The sequence below is a fragment of the Podarcis pityusensis genome (assembly GCF_964106645.2).
Source record: "Podarcis pityusensis genome assembly, chromosome: Z".
NCBI classification, from domain to species: domain Eukaryota; kingdom Metazoa; phylum Chordata; class Lepidosauria; order Squamata; family Lacertidae; genus Podarcis; species Podarcis pityusensis.
Window position 1 is genome coordinate 32810248 of NC_138044.1, and position 17882 is coordinate 32828129.

Sequence of the window (17882 nt, forward strand, 5' to 3'; positions counted from 1 at the left end):
CTGGTCCCATTTATCAGTCAGGGGACTAAAGACCGCTGGGTTGGGTGGGTTTGAGGCTTGTGTATATAACTCTCTCCGTGTGTGCATTATTGCAGTCTATTGCAAGTTGTGCTGGGGACCATTGAGGTTTTGAAAGGCAAGCTAAAAACATATTAATTAAATGATAATTAACAAATAAGGCAGAGGCCACCCACTTTCCTTTTAACTCTGCGCTGAGCAAAGAAGATACCCGTGACGCCCAAATCGAATGCCGGCTCGGGTATGTTTGTCTGAATCCCTTAAAAATGAAACAATTCTCTATTTGCTCCCTTCGGGTAGACATCCTACTCGACGAAGAACTCTGGACAGCTCAAAACCTCGCCACTGTTTTTGTGACATTTTGGCTGGGTCCTAATACAAGCACCGCCCTGCTGTGGATTTTAGGGTTCATCGGAGCGCGATTCGTATTCTTCTACTCCTCCCACCAAACCCCTCAAATTTTTAGATTCGTGCAATCTGAGAACTAGCCCTTGGCTAGGTACTCCCAATTCAATCACCATCCTTTTGTTCTCTTTGCCTCCCCAAGAAGCGATCGACACAAACAGAGCCTAACCCGGCCGTTCAAGAACTTTTGATAATTTAGGGGCTTGAGCGACCCGCGTAAGGAAAGGGAAGAGAGAGAGGCTCGTTGCGAATCCGAAAGCTTGCCGCACTTTGCGAGAAGCAGCCAGAAACGATCTCCACATTCCGAGCCTCCCTTTTGCGCGTGCGGGCGTGTTGAAGCCCCGATCGGTTCACTCCCCGCTTCCTCCTCGCCATCCCTCCCTTTCACACGTTGCTTCGGCCCCGCAGACCCCTCCCTGGCCATCTTCCCCTAAACTCCCACAATCCTTTCTCCGAAAGCCAATCGCACGGTGGTTGCTTGCGTACATTCTGCCACAAACTCCGCCCTCTTCCCTCTTCACGCGACCAGCCTTTTTCGCGGAGGATGCGGTGGCGCCGAGGCGATCGTGCCCCACGGACGCGTTCCGAAGCCGCTGGAGGGCGAAGGTGGAAACACGTGTTTGTCTGCCATTGTGCCGCATGAGGTAATCCTTGCACACGACCCGGGAACTAACACATTCCGCCGCTTAGCTTGCACGCACCGCACTCGGCTGCGTGTGTGTGTGTGTGTGTGTGTATGTTTACATGCATGCATGTATGTATGTGTGTTTCTTCTAATCTGGAAGATCGTGCAACTTTGCAGAAAAGTTTCTTGTTATTGGTCAGAATAAGACGCATAGGAATAAAATGTGGGGCGAGGAAAGGGAGCACTGGAATACCTGAGAATACAGGCTGGGTTTTCGATGGGGTGTGCAATCTTACCTATGTACAGTGCAATCTCGTGTATGCCTACCTGGAGGTTATCCCCACTGAATTTAATGGGATTTGCTCTCAGGAAAGAGTGCATATATATATATATATATATATATGGCATTAAAAATGCAATTATATATAATTGCATTTTTTAATGCCACCTTTTCTACAAGGAGCTCAAGCTGGCACACTTAATTCACTTGTGCCCCCCTTCCATTTATCCTCACAAGAATCCTGCGAGGTAGATTAGGTTGAAAGAGAGATCCCACATGATCATGAAGCTCACTGGGTGACCTTGGGTCAGACACTGCATCTCAGTTTAAGGTACCTCACAGGGTTGTTTGGGGGATTAACTGAGGAGGAGGAGAACCATTAACCATTAACCGCCTTGAGCTCCTTGGAGGAAGTGCTGGGATATAAGTTCGACAAATGCACAAATAAGTAGATGAGTTGGGATTTGAACCCTGGTCCTAGTCTGACATTATAACAACTGCATTACACTGTCGTACTTACCTGTGCCCACTTACCTGAGAGCAAGTTCGCATGGAACTCAGTGGGGTTCTGAATAGACATGCATAGGATTGTTCTGTCACTTTATTTATTTTAACATTTATATTATGTCTTTCTATGACAAGTATGCTCAAGGTGGCTTGCAGAATTTGAGCATGTGTGTGTGTGTGTGTGTGTGTGTGATGAAGCGAGTGAAAACCCAATTGTTGTATTCAATATGCAGCGATAACAACATCGTAAGAGACGCTAGGGGAGGGAGGGAAAATAAAACTGCCAATAACATAACACAGTTATACAAATCTATGGTGCAGCTGCACATACAATGTTGAGTTCTGGTTGCTGCACCTCAGTTGTAGAAATTGCAGAGAAAGGTTCAGTAAAGAGCAAGTAAAACGGTGATGGGGCTGCAGCAAGCCCACATGAAGTAAAGCTTACAGTATTTTGGGCTTTTTAGAAAAAGGCAAGTTACAGGGGACATGACAGAGTTGAATTATGTATGGGGTGAAGAAAGTGGGTACAGTAGAGACTTTTCTCCCTCTCTCATATTGTTAGAACTTGGGACCATCCAGGGAAGCAGAACATTGGAAGATTCAGGACACACAAAGTAATAGACTTCTTCATAAAGTGCATAGTGCAACACAATGGAATTTGCTGCCAAAGGATGTGGTAATTGCCACTAATGTGGCTTTAAGGTGTTTAGACAAATTCATGGAGGATAAGGCTTTCAGTGGCTAACTAGCCCCGATTCCTATATTCTGCCTCCGCTGTAGGGGACAGTCGTACACTGACAAATAGCTGTTGCAGGAGAGCGAGCACAAGAGTGCTTGTGCGGTTCACTTCCTGCTTGCAGGCTTCCTGTAGTCATCATTCTGGATAGGATGGGCCTTTGGTCTGATCCAGTACATAAAACACATTGCTATATATAAGCTGTAGTTAAAACAAATGAAAATAAAACCCTGCCAGAATAACATTTGGGAGCTTGTTCAAAAGCAGGCAAAAACAGAACCCTTGACAAGGTACTTTCCTGTTTCAGTGCCACAGCTGAAAAGGCCATGCTATGTTGTACCTGCCAATTGCGCTGTTTCCTCAGAGGGGACAAAGAGGAGTACCTCAGAAACTGAACATAGACCTGAGAGAGGTCCAGAAGTTTCTCTTTGCTGCTCACCATGGACTGCTTCAGGTCTGAGGTGGCCCTGAGCAAAGTGTGGAACTTCTGTCACTAGGCCCTGGTGAGATTACTTGGTTGTGCCCGCAGGAAACTTTACTCAGAACACAGCCAGACAGTTGATTTAAGCCGCCATTTTGATTTGCTTCAGGATGCTACGTTGTTGGCATGGGTTGAGCGATGGAAATGCGAGCTAAAGTCAGCTATGTGGTCTTTCTGTAATTCTCAAGTCAGTATGGATTGGTAAAATAGGAACTGGTCCATCTATCTATATCAATAAGTCTTCTCCAGGGTTTCAAACAGGAATCTCTCCCAACCCATGCTGGGGTTTGAACTCAGGACCGTTTGCATGCAAAGCAGATGCTCTGTCGCCGAGGCACAGCCCATTTCCCTGCAAATCAATATCTCCCTTATCTTAAGCTCTTTCCCAACATGATAACTGAAGCAAACAGTTGAAACTGGAAGTATACTTGGGGCTAGATTGAGGGGCATGTGTCACAGCTGACTGCCAAACCTCAAGGGGCAGGAGTGAGGGGATGAACACATAGTAGAAACAGTCCGTTGAAAAGCTGGCACCAGTGATGTTCCCGGCCAGCGTTGCATTCATGTTGCTGTCGTCATTTTGGTCACATCCGCACCACACCTTTAAAGCACTATGATACCATTTCAACCATCATGGCTTCCTCTAAATCATTCTGGGGACTGTAATTTGTTAAGAGTGCTGAGAGTTGTTTAAGGGGCCTCTGATTTCCCTCACAGAGCTACAATTTCCCTCCGATTTCCCTCATAGAGCTACAGTTCTCAGAGTTCCTTGGGAAGAGTGAATTTTAGTTCTTTGAGGGGAATGATAGTGCCCAAAAGTCTTTGAGAAAGAGAATGTGTTTTGAATGTGCTTTAAAGGTATAGTGTATACACAGCCTGAATCTCTTAAGGTGTCACTGCATGCACACCATACATTTAAACCACATGGATTTCCCCAAAGAATTATGGGCACTATCATTTGTTAAGTGTTGCTGGGGATTGTAGTTCCCTGAGGGGGTAAACTACAGTTGCCCATAAATCTTTGAGGGAAAGAATGTGCTTTGAATGTGCTTTAAAGCTATAGTGTGTACATAGCCCGGGGCAGTGGAGAACAAGCCCTTTTCTTCTTCTGTGCGACAGCCCTTTGAGTAGTTGAATCGTAGAACCATAGAACTGCAGAGTTGGAAGGGACCCCGAGGGTCATCTAGTCCAACCCCCTGCAATACAGCAATCTCAGCTAAAGCATCTATGGCAGATGGCCATCCAACCTCTGCTTTAAAAACCTCCAATGAAGGAGAGTCCACCACATCCTGAGGGAGACCATTCCACTGTCAAACAGCTCCTACTATCAGAAGTTCTTCCTGATGTTGAGTTGGAATCCCCTTTCTTGTAACTTGAAGCCACTGGCTCCAGTCCTACTCTCCAGAGCAGGAGAAAACAAGCTTGTTCCCTCTTCCATGTGACAACCCTTGAGATATTTGGAGATGGCTGTCATATCTCCTCTCAGCCTCCTCTTTTCCAAGTTAAACATACACAGCTCCTTCAACCGCTCCTCATAAGACTTGGGTTCCAGATCATTGGTTGCCCTCCTCTGCACACGTTCCAGCTTGTCAACATCCTTCTTAAATTGTGGTGCCCACAACTGGACACGGTATTCCAGATGTGGTCTGACCAAGGCAGAACAGAGTGCTACTATTACTTCCCTTGATTTTGACACTGTACTTCTGTTGATGCAGCCTACAATAGCATTAGCTATTTTTGGTGCTGTATCACAATGTTGGCCCATGTTAAGCTTGTGGTGCACTAAGACCCCAAGATCCTTTTCACATGTACTGCTAGTAAACCAGGTGTACCCCATCTTATATTTGTGCATCTGGTTTTTCCTGCCTAAGTGCAGAATTTCACATTTGCCCCTGTTTAAATTCATTATGTTAGGTTGGGCCCAGTTCTCCAATCCGTTAAGGTCATTTTGAATTCTGATTCTGTCTTCTGTGGCATTAGCTAACCCTCCCAGTTTGGGATCGTCTGCAAATTTGATGAGCATCCCCTCAATTTCTTTATCCAAGTTGTTTATAAATATGTTAAACAACAGTGGGCCCAAGACAGAACCCTGTGGTACCCCACTTGTCACTTTTTTCCAGAATGACAAGGCACCATTAATGAATACTACAGTGGTACCTCAGGTTACATACGCTTCAGGTTACATATGCTTCAGGTTACAGACTCTGCTAACCCAGAAATAGTACCTTGGGTTAAGAGCTTTGCTTCAGGATGAGAACAGAAATCGTGCTCTGGCGGCACAGTGGCAGCAGGAGGCCCCATTAGCTAAAGTGGTGTTTCAGGTTAAGAACAGTTTCAGGTTAAGAACGGACCTCCGGAACGAATTAAGTACTTAACCCGAGGTACCACTGTATTTGGGTTTGGTCAGTCAACTAGCTACAAATCCACCTAACAGTTACCTTGTTCAACCTAGCTTCATCACAAGAATATCATGGGGAACTTAGTCAAAAGCCTTACTGAAGTCAAGATACACTATGTCCACAGCATTCTCCTTATCCACCAAGCTTGTAATTCCATCAAAAAGAGAGATAGAGAGAGATTCGTCTTGCATGACTTATTTTTGAGAAACCCATGCTGGGTCTTAGTAATCACAGCATATCACGTCCCTCCTCAGTCTGCTTTGCATACAGAAGGTCCCAGATTCGATTTCTGGCATCTCCAGGTAGGTCTGGGAGAAACCCTTCCCTGGAGCCTTGCAGAGCTGCTGCCAATCAGTGTGAACAATTCAAACATCAATGTAATGAAGTGATTGAAATGCAATAAAAACGAAGATATTTGGAAACTGAGCAAATGGAGAAGGAGTGCTGAAAACTGGGGCTTTTGGTCTGGGGTGCAAAAGATTCACTTTTGAATTGTGTAGGAAGAAAGAATGATGTGCCATCAAGAGGATCCCACTTCAGGTGGCATGACTGACACAGTATTATGGATAGATCAGCGGTTCTCAAAAAGGGATGCGGGTGGCGCTGTGGGTTAAACCACAGAGCCTAGGACTTATTGATCAGAAGGTCAGCAGTTCGAATCCCCACGACGGGGTGAGCTCCCGTTGTTCAGTCCCTGCTCCTGCCAACCTAGCAGTTCAAAAGCATGTCAAAGTGCAAGGAGATAAATAGGTACCGCTCTGGCGGGAAGGTAAATGGCGTTTCTGTGCGCTGCTCTGGTTCACCAGAAGCGGCTTAGTCATGCTGGCCACATGATCCGGAAGCTGTACGCCGGCTCCCTCGGCCAATAAAGCTAGATGAGCGCCACAACCCCAGAGTCAGCCACGACTGGACCTAACGGTCAGGTGTCCCTTTACCCTTTACCTTTACAGCAGTTCTCAACCTGTGAGTCCCCAGATGTTGTTGGACTACAACTCCCATCATCCCTGAGCTCTGGCCTTGCTAGCTAGGGGTGATGGGAATTGTAGTCCAACAACATCTGGGGACTCACAGGTTGAAAAAGGCTGGGATAGATGCAGTGGAGAGGTCTGCTGCAAGCAGCTGGTATCCTGTTACTCCAGCAGAGCCCAGCAGTACTGCCATGTGCCCTAGTCTGTGTTTATGGGTAGCTGCATCCATGAGCCCCTTCATTTTAAATTTCCCATAATGCCCTGGAATGATACTCTGGAAGTGGTGTTGCCGCTACTACCAGGTAAGCTGTGAGGGAGAGCGAGATAGTGGGAAACTTAATGGGGGGGGGGAGAGAGAGAGTCTTTGCTAAGAGATCAGGTTGACTCTGGCCCTGGCAATGGGGATCTTCTTTGCAGGTCATTCTGCATCATTAGAGCAGATTAAATGCTTCAGTTGCATCCAGCCAGAGATGGGCAGAATTCTCCCCCACATTGGATGCTGACTGGAAGGAAGCAAGACCAGACCACCAAATTGTGCAGATTTTGGATTTCAAAAACCATCACTTGATGTATAAAAGCTTTTCAGTTAGGGCACTGCCAAGAAGCACCCCACTTAAACAGCTCCTTTAGGAAACAAGTTGACCATAAGAACATAAAAAGAGCCCCACTGGTTCAGGTCAAAAGCCTATCTAGTCCAGCATCCTGTTCTCTCAGTGGCCAGCCAGATGCCTGCAGGAGACATGCAAGCAGGACCTGAACACAGCACTGCTTTCCCCTCCTGCAGTTTGCAGCAACTGGCATTCAGAAGCACACAGCCGCTGACAGTGTAGGCAGCACACTCCTGCGCTGAAAGGCATTTGATCAGGGAGCTCATCAAAGCAATTGGAAATGGTTCTCGTTTTTGTTCTGACTTCTGTCAATATGATATTGCAAGCTATTTTAAAATGTGTGCTATTAGTGGTTCAGTCTTGTGCTGCTTTAACTGGACTGTTTATGTCTTTGAAGATGGTTTTTCACCACCTGGAGAGTTCTATTAAGAATGGAAAGACAGGAAAGAGATGTGCTAGTAATGAAATGGTGTTTGATAATTTATCCAGTTTTCAGAGGTTAATTTTTGCATTGTGTCACTCAGGGCTTATTTCCCCAGCCGGAACTCACTGGAACTCAGTTCTGGCACATCTCAGGTGAGCATCACTGCTGTTCTAAGAGATTAGGGAGGCATTCATGGTGAGTTCCAACACCTCTTTTTCTGGAAAAATAGCACTGATGTTACTAGGTTTGAATAATATGCATATGTTTATGATGCTTATATTCCATTGATGCTTATATTCCATTCTTCTTCTGAGGGATTTGGGGCAGTGTACATGGTTTCCTCCCCACTTCTTTATATTCGTAACAACACTGTGAGGTAGGTTATTCAGAGAGACAGAGAGAGAGATAGCAAAAGACAGACAGAAACAAGGCCAATATTACCTAGGGAGCTTCCTGACAAAGTTGAGATTTTAAACCCATTCCTAGCAGAACGCTTTAAACTAACTTTCCACAGCCTGGTGGTCTCCAGATGTTTACCTCTGCAACATAATATAACTTAACTTAACTTAACTTAACTTGCCTCAAGACTTAAAAGTCAGAATTGCTTGTCCAGATCTAAAGAAATCCACTTGCCTGAGAAGTATTCTCCTCCCTTAAATTCTTGTTGCATGAACCCCTTTTCATCTTCCCTAATGAAAGCACATTCTCTGGAAAAGTTCCTATCCATCTCAGAACAAAACCCAAGGCCACTGCAGTTAATTCAGCTGATTAAAGCATCACCAATAGCTTGAAAAGATATCGGGCAAAGATAGACGAGCAGTTTTGGCTTTGCTTTAAAATTCAAACGGCTTAAATGTTGGGCTTTGGGAAAGAATGGAAGCATTATAGGGCCTGTTCCTTAATGTACCGTTCTCATTTTTCCCTGTTGAGTGGGGAAAACAGTAAAAAAAAACCTGCTAGAACTTTGGAGGCCCTCAGTAGGTCTCCCTTAAGCGATGGCTGGGGGGCGGGGGGCGGGAAGGCAGGCATGAAAGCAGAAGAAATTCGCCAGAGTCCTCCGGGGCACGCTGTCAGTTTGCGCAGCGGACTACTCCTCCCCTCCCCCAGCATACAACTGGCCTCTGGCCTTCCAAACATGCACACTCCCCCAACCCAGTTTTCTGGGCATTGCAGAAAACTCTGGGTGTGGGTGTGCGTGCAGGGGGGAGATTTGAGACAGAAGAACCGTAACTGAACATCCTGTGCAGTCTAGCTATGTATTCTCTCCCCTCCCCATCTCAAGAGGTGCCTTGTCATCCTCTTCTCCTCTTCCTCTTCCTCAAATAAAAGTTAAAAATGCCTGCAACAGAATGCAAGGCACATGGAAACACAACAAGATGACTAAAGGAATAAAGAAACCCACTGATTGCAATCCTTAATATATGTCATGCTTGTGGGACAATTACTTCAAAAAAGAAAGAAAAGAAAATGAGAATGGATATTTGATACATATATTTGATGATATAGACATCATATAGTCATCCGCACTTGATTGGCAGTTAATCAGAAGCTTGAAGGCTTTCCATATAGTAAATAAAACAGCCACACTGCATTATTATTAAAAATGGGGATTCCTTGCTTCCTATGTTAAGCTGAATTAAATTTGTTCCTAAACCTAATGTCCCAAATCCTATTAATCAACTACTGTTGAGAGGGTTGTGTTGGAGACTTCCAGCTACATGCTGTACACAACTTTGTCATGGCATGCACATAGTCTAAGAAGGTCTTTATGCAGGAATCCTGGGACATTAGGTTCAAATTGATGAGGAAGCATTGCTTTGGGAGCGATCTGTAGTCTAAGATTGTGACATTTCTGGCAATAAATGTTCCAAAACTCTCATACCCACCAAAGGAGAAAGAAACAATCTGAGCACACCTCTTCTAGCAAGACTGATTATAATTTGGACGTAGTAAATGAAGCCTTCTCCTTTTTTTCTCTTCAGCAGAGAGCCTACTTTCTTGGGTTTGGACCCATATGCTCAGATGGTTGTTCATGTTGAGTGGAACTCAGGAAGCTGCCTTAGATGGAGTCAGAACATTGGTCAGTGTAACTCAGTATTGTCTACACTGACTGACAATTGCTCTCGAGGAATTCAGGCAGGAGTCTTTCCCAACCCTACGTAGAGATGCTGTGGATTGAACCTGGGACCTTCTACATGCAAGGCAGATGACCTGCTACTGAGCATCATATCAAAGCTTGAAATCCCGGCTTCAGTCAGCAAGTTCATTCTCCTAAACTTAGGGTTTTTTACGTCTTGATGATGCACAGTGCCGCAGGGAAGTACTTTGTGCATGCTCAAAGGCACCCTTGAATTTCTGTGTAGTCCAGGCTAACCTTGGCTGAACAATTCTGCTAAGGCTGTCATCCAGACCTATGATCTGACGTATCAGAAGAGGTTGGCATGCCACCAATTTAGCACTGGTGGATTACTGGTGTACGCACCCCACTGGTGGGTTTCTGCATTTTGGATTTCTCTGTTACCCTGCTGTTATTTCAGAATAAATCATCCCAGAGTCAAAGCAGCACCACACTACTACTCCCTCCAGGGAGTATGGGCACAATACATTAATTACTACTGCCCTTCCCCTCTGGAAAACTAAGGTCAATTTCAGAACCAAAATGCTTTTTCTGTGCTGCCTGGGGTGGAGCAGTCAACAACATTATAGTTAATGGTTGTCGCTTGTCTTCACATACCCCACTCCACTTCCCTGCTCCCAGTTGTGAATAATATTCCCACATTATGAATGATCCGTGTCACCATTAAGAAAAAGAGGTCAGAATAGGCCAGTACATATGTGGACTGTCCCTGGATAAAGTGGCTTTTCTTATTTAAGTTCTCAAAATTCTTAACCTAGCTTAAGGTTGTCCTCTGAACTAGCTAGATGTTTAACTGAGAATCATAGCCATTTGAAAAGTAAGACTTGCCCCAAATAGCAACTAGACATTCCATTTTGGTGACCTGTAACCTTGGTTTTAGGAGCCATTTTGCACCTGGCTTATATATCGTGAGTTTCTAACACTGCCTCCACTTAAATCACTGAAGTCTGTACTGCAGCCTTCACAAACCTGGCGTTCTTCAGAGGTTTTATGCTACAAAATCTCAGCTGCGCTGGCTGCTGTTGATAGCAGTTGCAGTCTACGATGTCCGGAGGACATCCAGTTAGCAAAATTTTGCATGGCCTTTCTTTGTCACCACTGTAACAGCATAGGAGAAGTTTTGTTCTTTCTCCTTCTACTTTTTCCCTTCAGTCTCTATCAGGATCTCACCGCTCTTGTATTGTTCTCATTCAAGCCATCAGTTCAGCTGCCTAAGGATTTATCAGTTATCTGGTGTTTGCAAATATGTGTGCCTGCCTGCCTGCCTGGTCAACTTCCATAGATGAAGGGCTGATTCATACTTGCATGCTTCTTCACTTGATTACTGCACCACAAGACGTGCAATTTGCATGTGTGAATGGTAGGCAGAACACCAATAGAACTTTCAAGAGGAAACCTAGCTCAGCAGTAGAGTACCAGCTTTGAATGCAGAAGGTCGTAAATTGAATCCCTGACATCTCCAGGACCTAACATAGCATCCCTAGTGAAGGCTGTGCCCCTACAGTCATTTTCCACCGAAAATATTGTGTTTGAGGTAATATGAGATGATGCCAATGTTCTGCTGGTGTTATGAGAGCTCTTTTCACCCATTTAGACATGCATGCTATCATTTGATGTTAAGCCATCCAGTGGAAAAATCAAGCCATGTACATACAAGAACCATCTCAAAGCTGCTCTCCAGCCGGGGTGTGATTTCCCCCAGCAAGGTCAGACTAAAAAAGGTGGTGGTGGGACCTTTGAAGATGTTGGGACTCCAAATCCCATCAGCCTCAGCCATCATGACCAATAGCCAAGGATGCTGAGGGCTGTAGTCGAGTAACAGGTGTAAAGGGCATGGTCTCCTTTCCCAGACCCATCTGGTCTCTGCTAACATTCACCTACAGAAAATGCTCACATGACCCACATCTTCTCCTTCTCTGGTGCTGATCTCATCTTGCCCTGACCCCCTGATCTTGCCCTGCAAAGGGTTCTCCTTGGTCCCTATACTGGCTGGGGTACCATTAACTCTTACCTTGCTTTCAATTTGTGGGAAATGTATGTGACTGTTCTTTCGCTGCTTTATGCCCGGGGAACAGCAAGCATGTTCTGAACTGCAGGAACCTTAGAGAAACATTTTTTGGGGGAGCACAGTGAGCATTCTTTCCTTTGGAAACACTGAGAGTCTGTGAGTGCTACTCCATAGTTAGTGCAAATCATGGTTTGGTCTGCACTAAGCCCAAACCACTATGCTTTACCAGCTGTAAAACCAGTATTTAAAGTGACGTAGAGCAGCAGAGCAGGTATACTTCAGCTATGCCTATTACATCTAGAAAGAAAGGAGTTATTTTATTAGGCCCGTTATCCATGTTAGGGAAATCCACCACTGAGCAGTTAAAGGGCAACATGTTCCTTGGGGTAAATTGTTCCTCTCCCCAATTTCTAAGCAAGTTCATCCTATTCTGGTCTACATCTTACACAAAATCACCTGGATGTATTCTTACTGTGCAAGAAACTTCAGCTGGAGCTGGGTGTTGCTTTGGTTGCTGAATTACAGGCTTAGCTGTATATTTGTTAAATTTCTTCCCCTCACTTCTGAAACATACCACTTTTGAATTCACAGGTACACTGGTGGAAGAGTTTGAGGCGTTGTATCTGAGCAACTTTGTCCAATAGTAACACCTAGGAGGTCATCTTCATGGACCTGTCTTCTAACTTTCACATCCTGTGTGATTTTGGCCACTGGCAGAAACATAAAATACATGTGGCCTTTCAGCAGGTATTTAGTAAGGAAGATGAGGCAGAAGCACAGAGATATTGTACTGCTAGAAGAACAACACGTTGTGCACATAAACCAGGGAAGTCATACAAGAAGTAAACTTCCCCTGAGCACAGGAGGTAATGGAAATTTAATTTTAGCCCCCAGTCCACAATGCTCTCTAGATTGGGGCACATACAGTTTAAGGTAGTGTAGTGGAATTGCCTCTTACGACTTTATGCTCTGAGCACCTGGTCAGGAATCTTAAATGGGCCTTCCTAGAGAAGTTTGAGTAAAAGCAAGAAACAAGGGGGGGAGGTAGGAGCAGAAATAATAAATGGAGAGAGGGAGCTATCCTGATGGGAAGTCAATCCTCTTCAAGGCACTTATTTGTCTTCAGGAGTAGTAAGGGTTGTTGATTGGGGTTTGTTGGGTGGATTTTGCCTGATCACAGTTCCATCCATCTCTGTAAAAAGTTTTTTGCAAAATGCAAAGCATACCTCAAAGCTGCAAAATGCAATGCAATACAATACATTCCTCCTGATTTTAGGATCCTTTAGAAGAATTCCCGCTTAAAGATTCTTGGGGGCTGTTCAGGAAGCTTACTCGAGAGTAAGTCCCCACTAGCTTACTTCCCTGTCGCACAGTTTTAATAGCCCCAGATTGCATAGTTGCTGCTTGGTGGCGGCGGTGGGGGGTGGGCTTCCCTGTGCCGGCCAACCAGGTTGTGGTAGAAAGAACTCCTAGCCCTGAGGCGGAATACAAAAAGCAGGAAGAACGGCTAGGGCAGACGATGTAAGGCGCTGGGTCCATACAGAGGGGAGTCGGTTTAAAGCTCGGGAAAGCGGAGGTGTGGCAAAGAGATCGAGTCGCTCGGACGGCACACTGGTAAGGAGAGGTGTGTGTGCACACGCGGGTGTAAAGACGTGCGGGGCTGCCAGAAAAAAGGTGGGGGAGAAACTAGAGGGGAAACGGGATCAACGCCGCTCGTCCTAGATGGACTGCGATCCTGGTAAGGGAGGGCGCTGGGCTAGGGTAGGGGGCAAGACGGCGCGGGTGGGAAGGCACTGGGGTGCGAGAGGAGGGTCCCGGCCGAGCAAAGGGGGAGGGCCTTGGGCAGTGGCGAAGACGACGGGCCCAGGGGAAGGGAAGCCGGGCTCGATCGTCGCCGAGACGGCCCACAGGGGGGCCGGACTGAGCAGGGCGGCGCGGCGTGGGCTTTCTGCTTGTGCTGCCGACGCGAGGTGGGACTCGCGCGGGCCTGGCCGGCGATCGCGGCCTTCGAAGCTCGAGCAACTTCTAGGGCAGGCGCTGCGAGCCCGGACAGACGGGCGGTGAAGGAGAGCGTGGCCGCCAAGCAGGCAGGCGACGGACGCTGCCGGCCGGCTGGGGGTCAAAGCCAGCAACCGATCCTCCGACCGAGCTGGGGCGCCTCCCTCCGGCCGCATCCCCGAGAGGAGCCGAGCAGGCGACGGAAGGAGGTAGGCAGGCCAGCCGCTCCCCGGGGCGCGCCGGTGCTGATCACGGCTTGCGCCGCCCAGGGAGCGAGCGAGCGAGCGGGAGACAGAGAGACTCGGACGCCGCGTTGCGCTGCGACCCCGAGGGGGCGCCCACCCAGCGCAGGTGCGGAGCTTGGAACGCGCGCAGTATCAGCTCGGGCTGATCCAGGTACCCCCGGCACGGGCACCCTGCTTCTTCCCATCCGCGTGCTGCAGCCCTCCCGAGTCGCTTGCGGGCTGTCTCCGTCGGCGCAGCCACCGGACAGCACCGCTCCGGTCTTCGCTTCTCTTTCCCCGCTGCGCAGAGAGGCGCGCTCGCCAATCTAGGCACCGCGGAGCCCTCGGCTGATCCGCCGCTTGACCCTCTTGGGCTCCGTGCGCACTCGGGGCTTCCACTTCCCCCTCCCTTAACGCCACGCGGGTTCCTTGCGCCCCCTTTATCTTTTCAGGCCCCCGCTTGATTACCCAAAATTGTAGATCTCTCCCCAGAAAACACCTAACTCCCCCACACCGCAACGTTTGATGTACCCCGACCCCTCCTCTTTTCTCTCTCCAGTCCCGTGACCTCATCGGTGTGGACAGCTAACAGTGCATATTTTTGGGATGGGTGCCCAGTACCACCCGAGGACTTGGTTTTGTGCGTGTGAATGGGTAACCCCGGGGGGGTGGAAAGAGGGGAGGCGAGCAAGAGCCTAGGCGCAGCAGCAGCTGCCGCCTCCTCCCCTTCGCCCCTTCTTATCTCTCCCTCCCCTCGGGTGGAGGACGGTCCCCGCCCTCGCCCCCCGCCCTCGCCCAGCCTCTCCCCCTCCCCGGGCAGGGCGCGAGGCCCCTCCCCCTCTCAACCCCCCCAACACTCCACCCCCCCTTCTTTCCCTCTCCGGACTCGGCTGGCTCGGAGCAAACCGCCCCTCCCGCACGGGCAGGGCTCGCCGCGGTGCAGCCTGGGAGGCGTAGTCCGCAGGGCAGGGCCCGGCTCGGGGTGGGCGTGGGGGCGGCCGGACGACCGTACTACACTTCCCGGCAGGCCCCGCAGCAAGCAGCAGTCGGCGGCGGCTCGCTCTCGTCCTCACACTCGGGCTGCCGCTGCCAGTGCCGCCACCGCCGCTGTTCCTTGCGCTGCGCTGCTGATCGGTGGAGCCGCGCTGGCCGGCCCTTGTGCTCCTCCGGCTCCGCTTGGCTGGATTCCCTCGGGATCGAATGCCCCTTGTACCCCGGCGGGGGCCCGCCTTGGGAGCAGGTGCGTGTGGACGGTCCCCGGCGGTTCCCTTTCCCGGGCCCGCTTCTCCTCTCCCCCCCCCCCCCGCCGCCTCCGTCGCCATCGGGGAGGGAAGGGGGGGCGGCGTGTGAGTGAGGTTTCCATGGAAACGGGGAGCGGGCCTTGGACCGCGGCCCTTTTCTCTCCCTTCCTGACCCCCCCCCTCCCGTCCTCCCTTCGCGGTAAGGTCCCGTCCAGGACAGGATGGTGACAGCAGGGCCGCTTCTGCTCCGGCCCCGACGGCGAGGGAGGAAGCGATCGTCGCTTCAGGCTAGCAGGCAGATTATTTCACTTTCTGTTCTCAGGAAGGGGTGCTTGGGCTTACCCCCACTACTTCGACCACCGCCACCCTCCTCTTCCTCACTCTCTCTTTCCATTTCTCCTCTGCTTCCATCGACGGGGCGGACAGAGGGGGTCGACACCCTTTTCGCTCTGGCGAATTCGGTGGCGGATACGGTGGTCTGCGCGAGTCTCTGCGCATCCCGAGCGTGCGGTAAGCCTTCGGCATGCGGAGCCTGAGCTGCGCCACCCCGTCTAAATTCTGGGCTTAATTTTTTGAGCGAGGAGGGGGAATAATTCAGCGGCCACCCACTCCGGGCGCACGTTGCGGGGCGATCCGCCGATAGAAGAGACCTGATAATGGCATATACACTTCTGAATGGCAGAGACTCAAGCTTGGTTGGTCCCTCCCGTCTGCTTCCTTCCAGGCGTCTTGGGTTGCTGTTTTCCGCCGCCGCCGCCTCCCTCTTTCTTTCCCCTACCCCGCTCCCTCCCTCCAACAAGAGACAAGGGCGATGCCCGTGACGGTCCCGAAGGGACGGGCAGCCTAGATCGTGGTGCGCGGGGGGAAAAGGAGAGGAGGAACGCGGCGCGGCGGCGAGCTAAACTCGGAAGGAGTAACCAAATGTTAGACGGTCGGGAGGCTGCTGAAAGCAGAACGGAGGCGACCCGTTCTCCCGGAGGTTGATTTCTCTGAGTCTCGGTAGCGAGTGTGTCCGCAGGAAGGGAAGAGAACATAAGCTTGTTTTCAGAAAGAGGGGGACAACTTTTGCCCTATTTGGAAGAGTGGGAAGTATTGGTTGGCATCTTTGCAGTGTAACTGGCCAGCCCGTTTGGAATGGGCCTGCCCTTTAAAATCCAATGTCTCGGTGGGAGGGTAGCTTGAAAATGCTTGCAAAGCACAAGAGATGTCCGTGTGTCTGTGTTGGTGAGGAGGATAGAGTTAGGGCTTTGCATGCTATCCTAGTTTGCCTTGCCTTGCCTTGTCCAGGTAACACATAAGCAACACCCCCCCCATCCAATTTGTTGTAATCAGGGCTCTGCCTCCAGGTTGGCCCCACAAATGGCAGCCCCCGAAGCTAGTCGTTGTGCATGTTTACTGTCGTGTAGTTCTCAGCCTGCCAAGAAAATCGGAGCCTGGCAGTGGCAGCGGGGAAGAGTGAAGGGATGGGACGTTTTTTTGAAGCTGAAATGGGGATGGGGGGTGGTTTGCGGGGTGGGGGTGGGAAGATGTGCTGCAGGCATCGCGTCATCGGCTGGACAATGTGTGTGTGCTTGGGGTCTGGAGGAGGCTTTTCCCTGTCGGTCGTGGTAGCCTGACTTGTGTTTTTTAGAAACGTGATGTTAATCTGCAGCTGCGACAGGTTTCCACAGTGAGGCTTCCCTTGCCAGGCTGCAGTGAGCAAGCGAGTGATGGTTCGTTCTCTCTGTGCCATTGCACAGTGAGTAAGAGAGAGGCTTTACCTGGAGACGGTTGGAAAGTTTGCAAGTGCCTGGCTTCGGTGGAGATGCATTATTGTCTTTGCATGCTTAGGAGTGCATTGTCCTGGCTGCGCACGCTTAAGAAAAGGGAGTGAGCAGGTGTGCAGGCAAAGATTGCTTTGGCAGTCATTCTGTATACATACTCGCAAGCAGAGTGTGAGGGAGAGGAGCTGGTTTTAAATGGGGACTTCCACTCTGATCCTGCGCTCCAAATGCATGCCTTCTATTGAAGCCAGTTGGAAGTGGTTGCTGACACTACTGTGATAAGGCCTTCCACTGGGTATAGTGGTGGTTTGTTTCTAAAAGTAGTACCATACTTCAAGCCACTGTAGGCCTAGAAACTTTGTTCCTTCAACCTGGATGTGTAGAATGGGAGCTGTGTTCTCTCTCACTTCATGAGAAAGAGGCACTCTGTACACTCTCAGAAGTGTTGTGTGCTTAATTGCAGGTTGCCAGTGCGGACTCCTTGCTTCACTTAAGTTCTCAACATCAAGATTTCCAGGTCGTTATAAGGTACAGCAAAAGTAAATAGGGTAACTTTATCTTTTCCATATTGCTAAAGGTTTGGCAACTTTTGCAAGCTGAATTTATTTCCTACATAATGGTTGCTGTTTTTCATGGGGTGGGGGGCTGGAAAGTATGTTTAAAAAGAAAAATGTCATATATGGAATTTGATTCAGGAGCATACTTGTTTATGTACTATGTGTCTGTCAAAGACTAATTTAAAGAGATTGCAGGTTGGGAATAAACCTCTTTCTTCATCTGGAGGGCTGACCTGAAAACACAAGAACTATAAGAAATGTTGTTAATCCGTCTGGCCTTTAACTGTTGACGGAGCTCATTTCCTTTTGGCCTTTGTCTCTGCAAGCACCAGCAGAGATGTCAATTTTGACTTTTTGTGGTAGCCACTGAAGCGCTCAAAGCTGTACAAGCCGTTGGCTTTATAACATACAGTATATATGTATGTTGTAAATTTTGCCCTGATTCTTAGTAAATATGTTCCAACATCATCTAAAGCTTTATTCAGACATTGGTTTTTCCTCTG

The 17882-nt window shown here is 48.8% G+C and overlaps 1 protein-coding gene across 12 annotated transcripts in view; it reads left to right on the plus strand.

The window, feature by feature from the left end:
- Nucleotides 1-647: 647 nt before the first annotated feature.
- BCORL1 (BCL6 corepressor like 1) overlaps nt 648-17882 on the plus strand; it is a 43379-nt gene continuing 26144 nt past the window's right edge. Inside the window, exons 1-2 of one of the 12 annotated variants that reach the window (XM_080990241.1) lie at nt 648-1067; nt 7552-7603. The gene's annotated coding sequence lies outside the window, so the exon portion shown is untranslated. The other 11 variants (XM_080990238.1, XM_080990234.1, XM_080990243.1 and 8 more) reach the window with 11 other exon arrangements.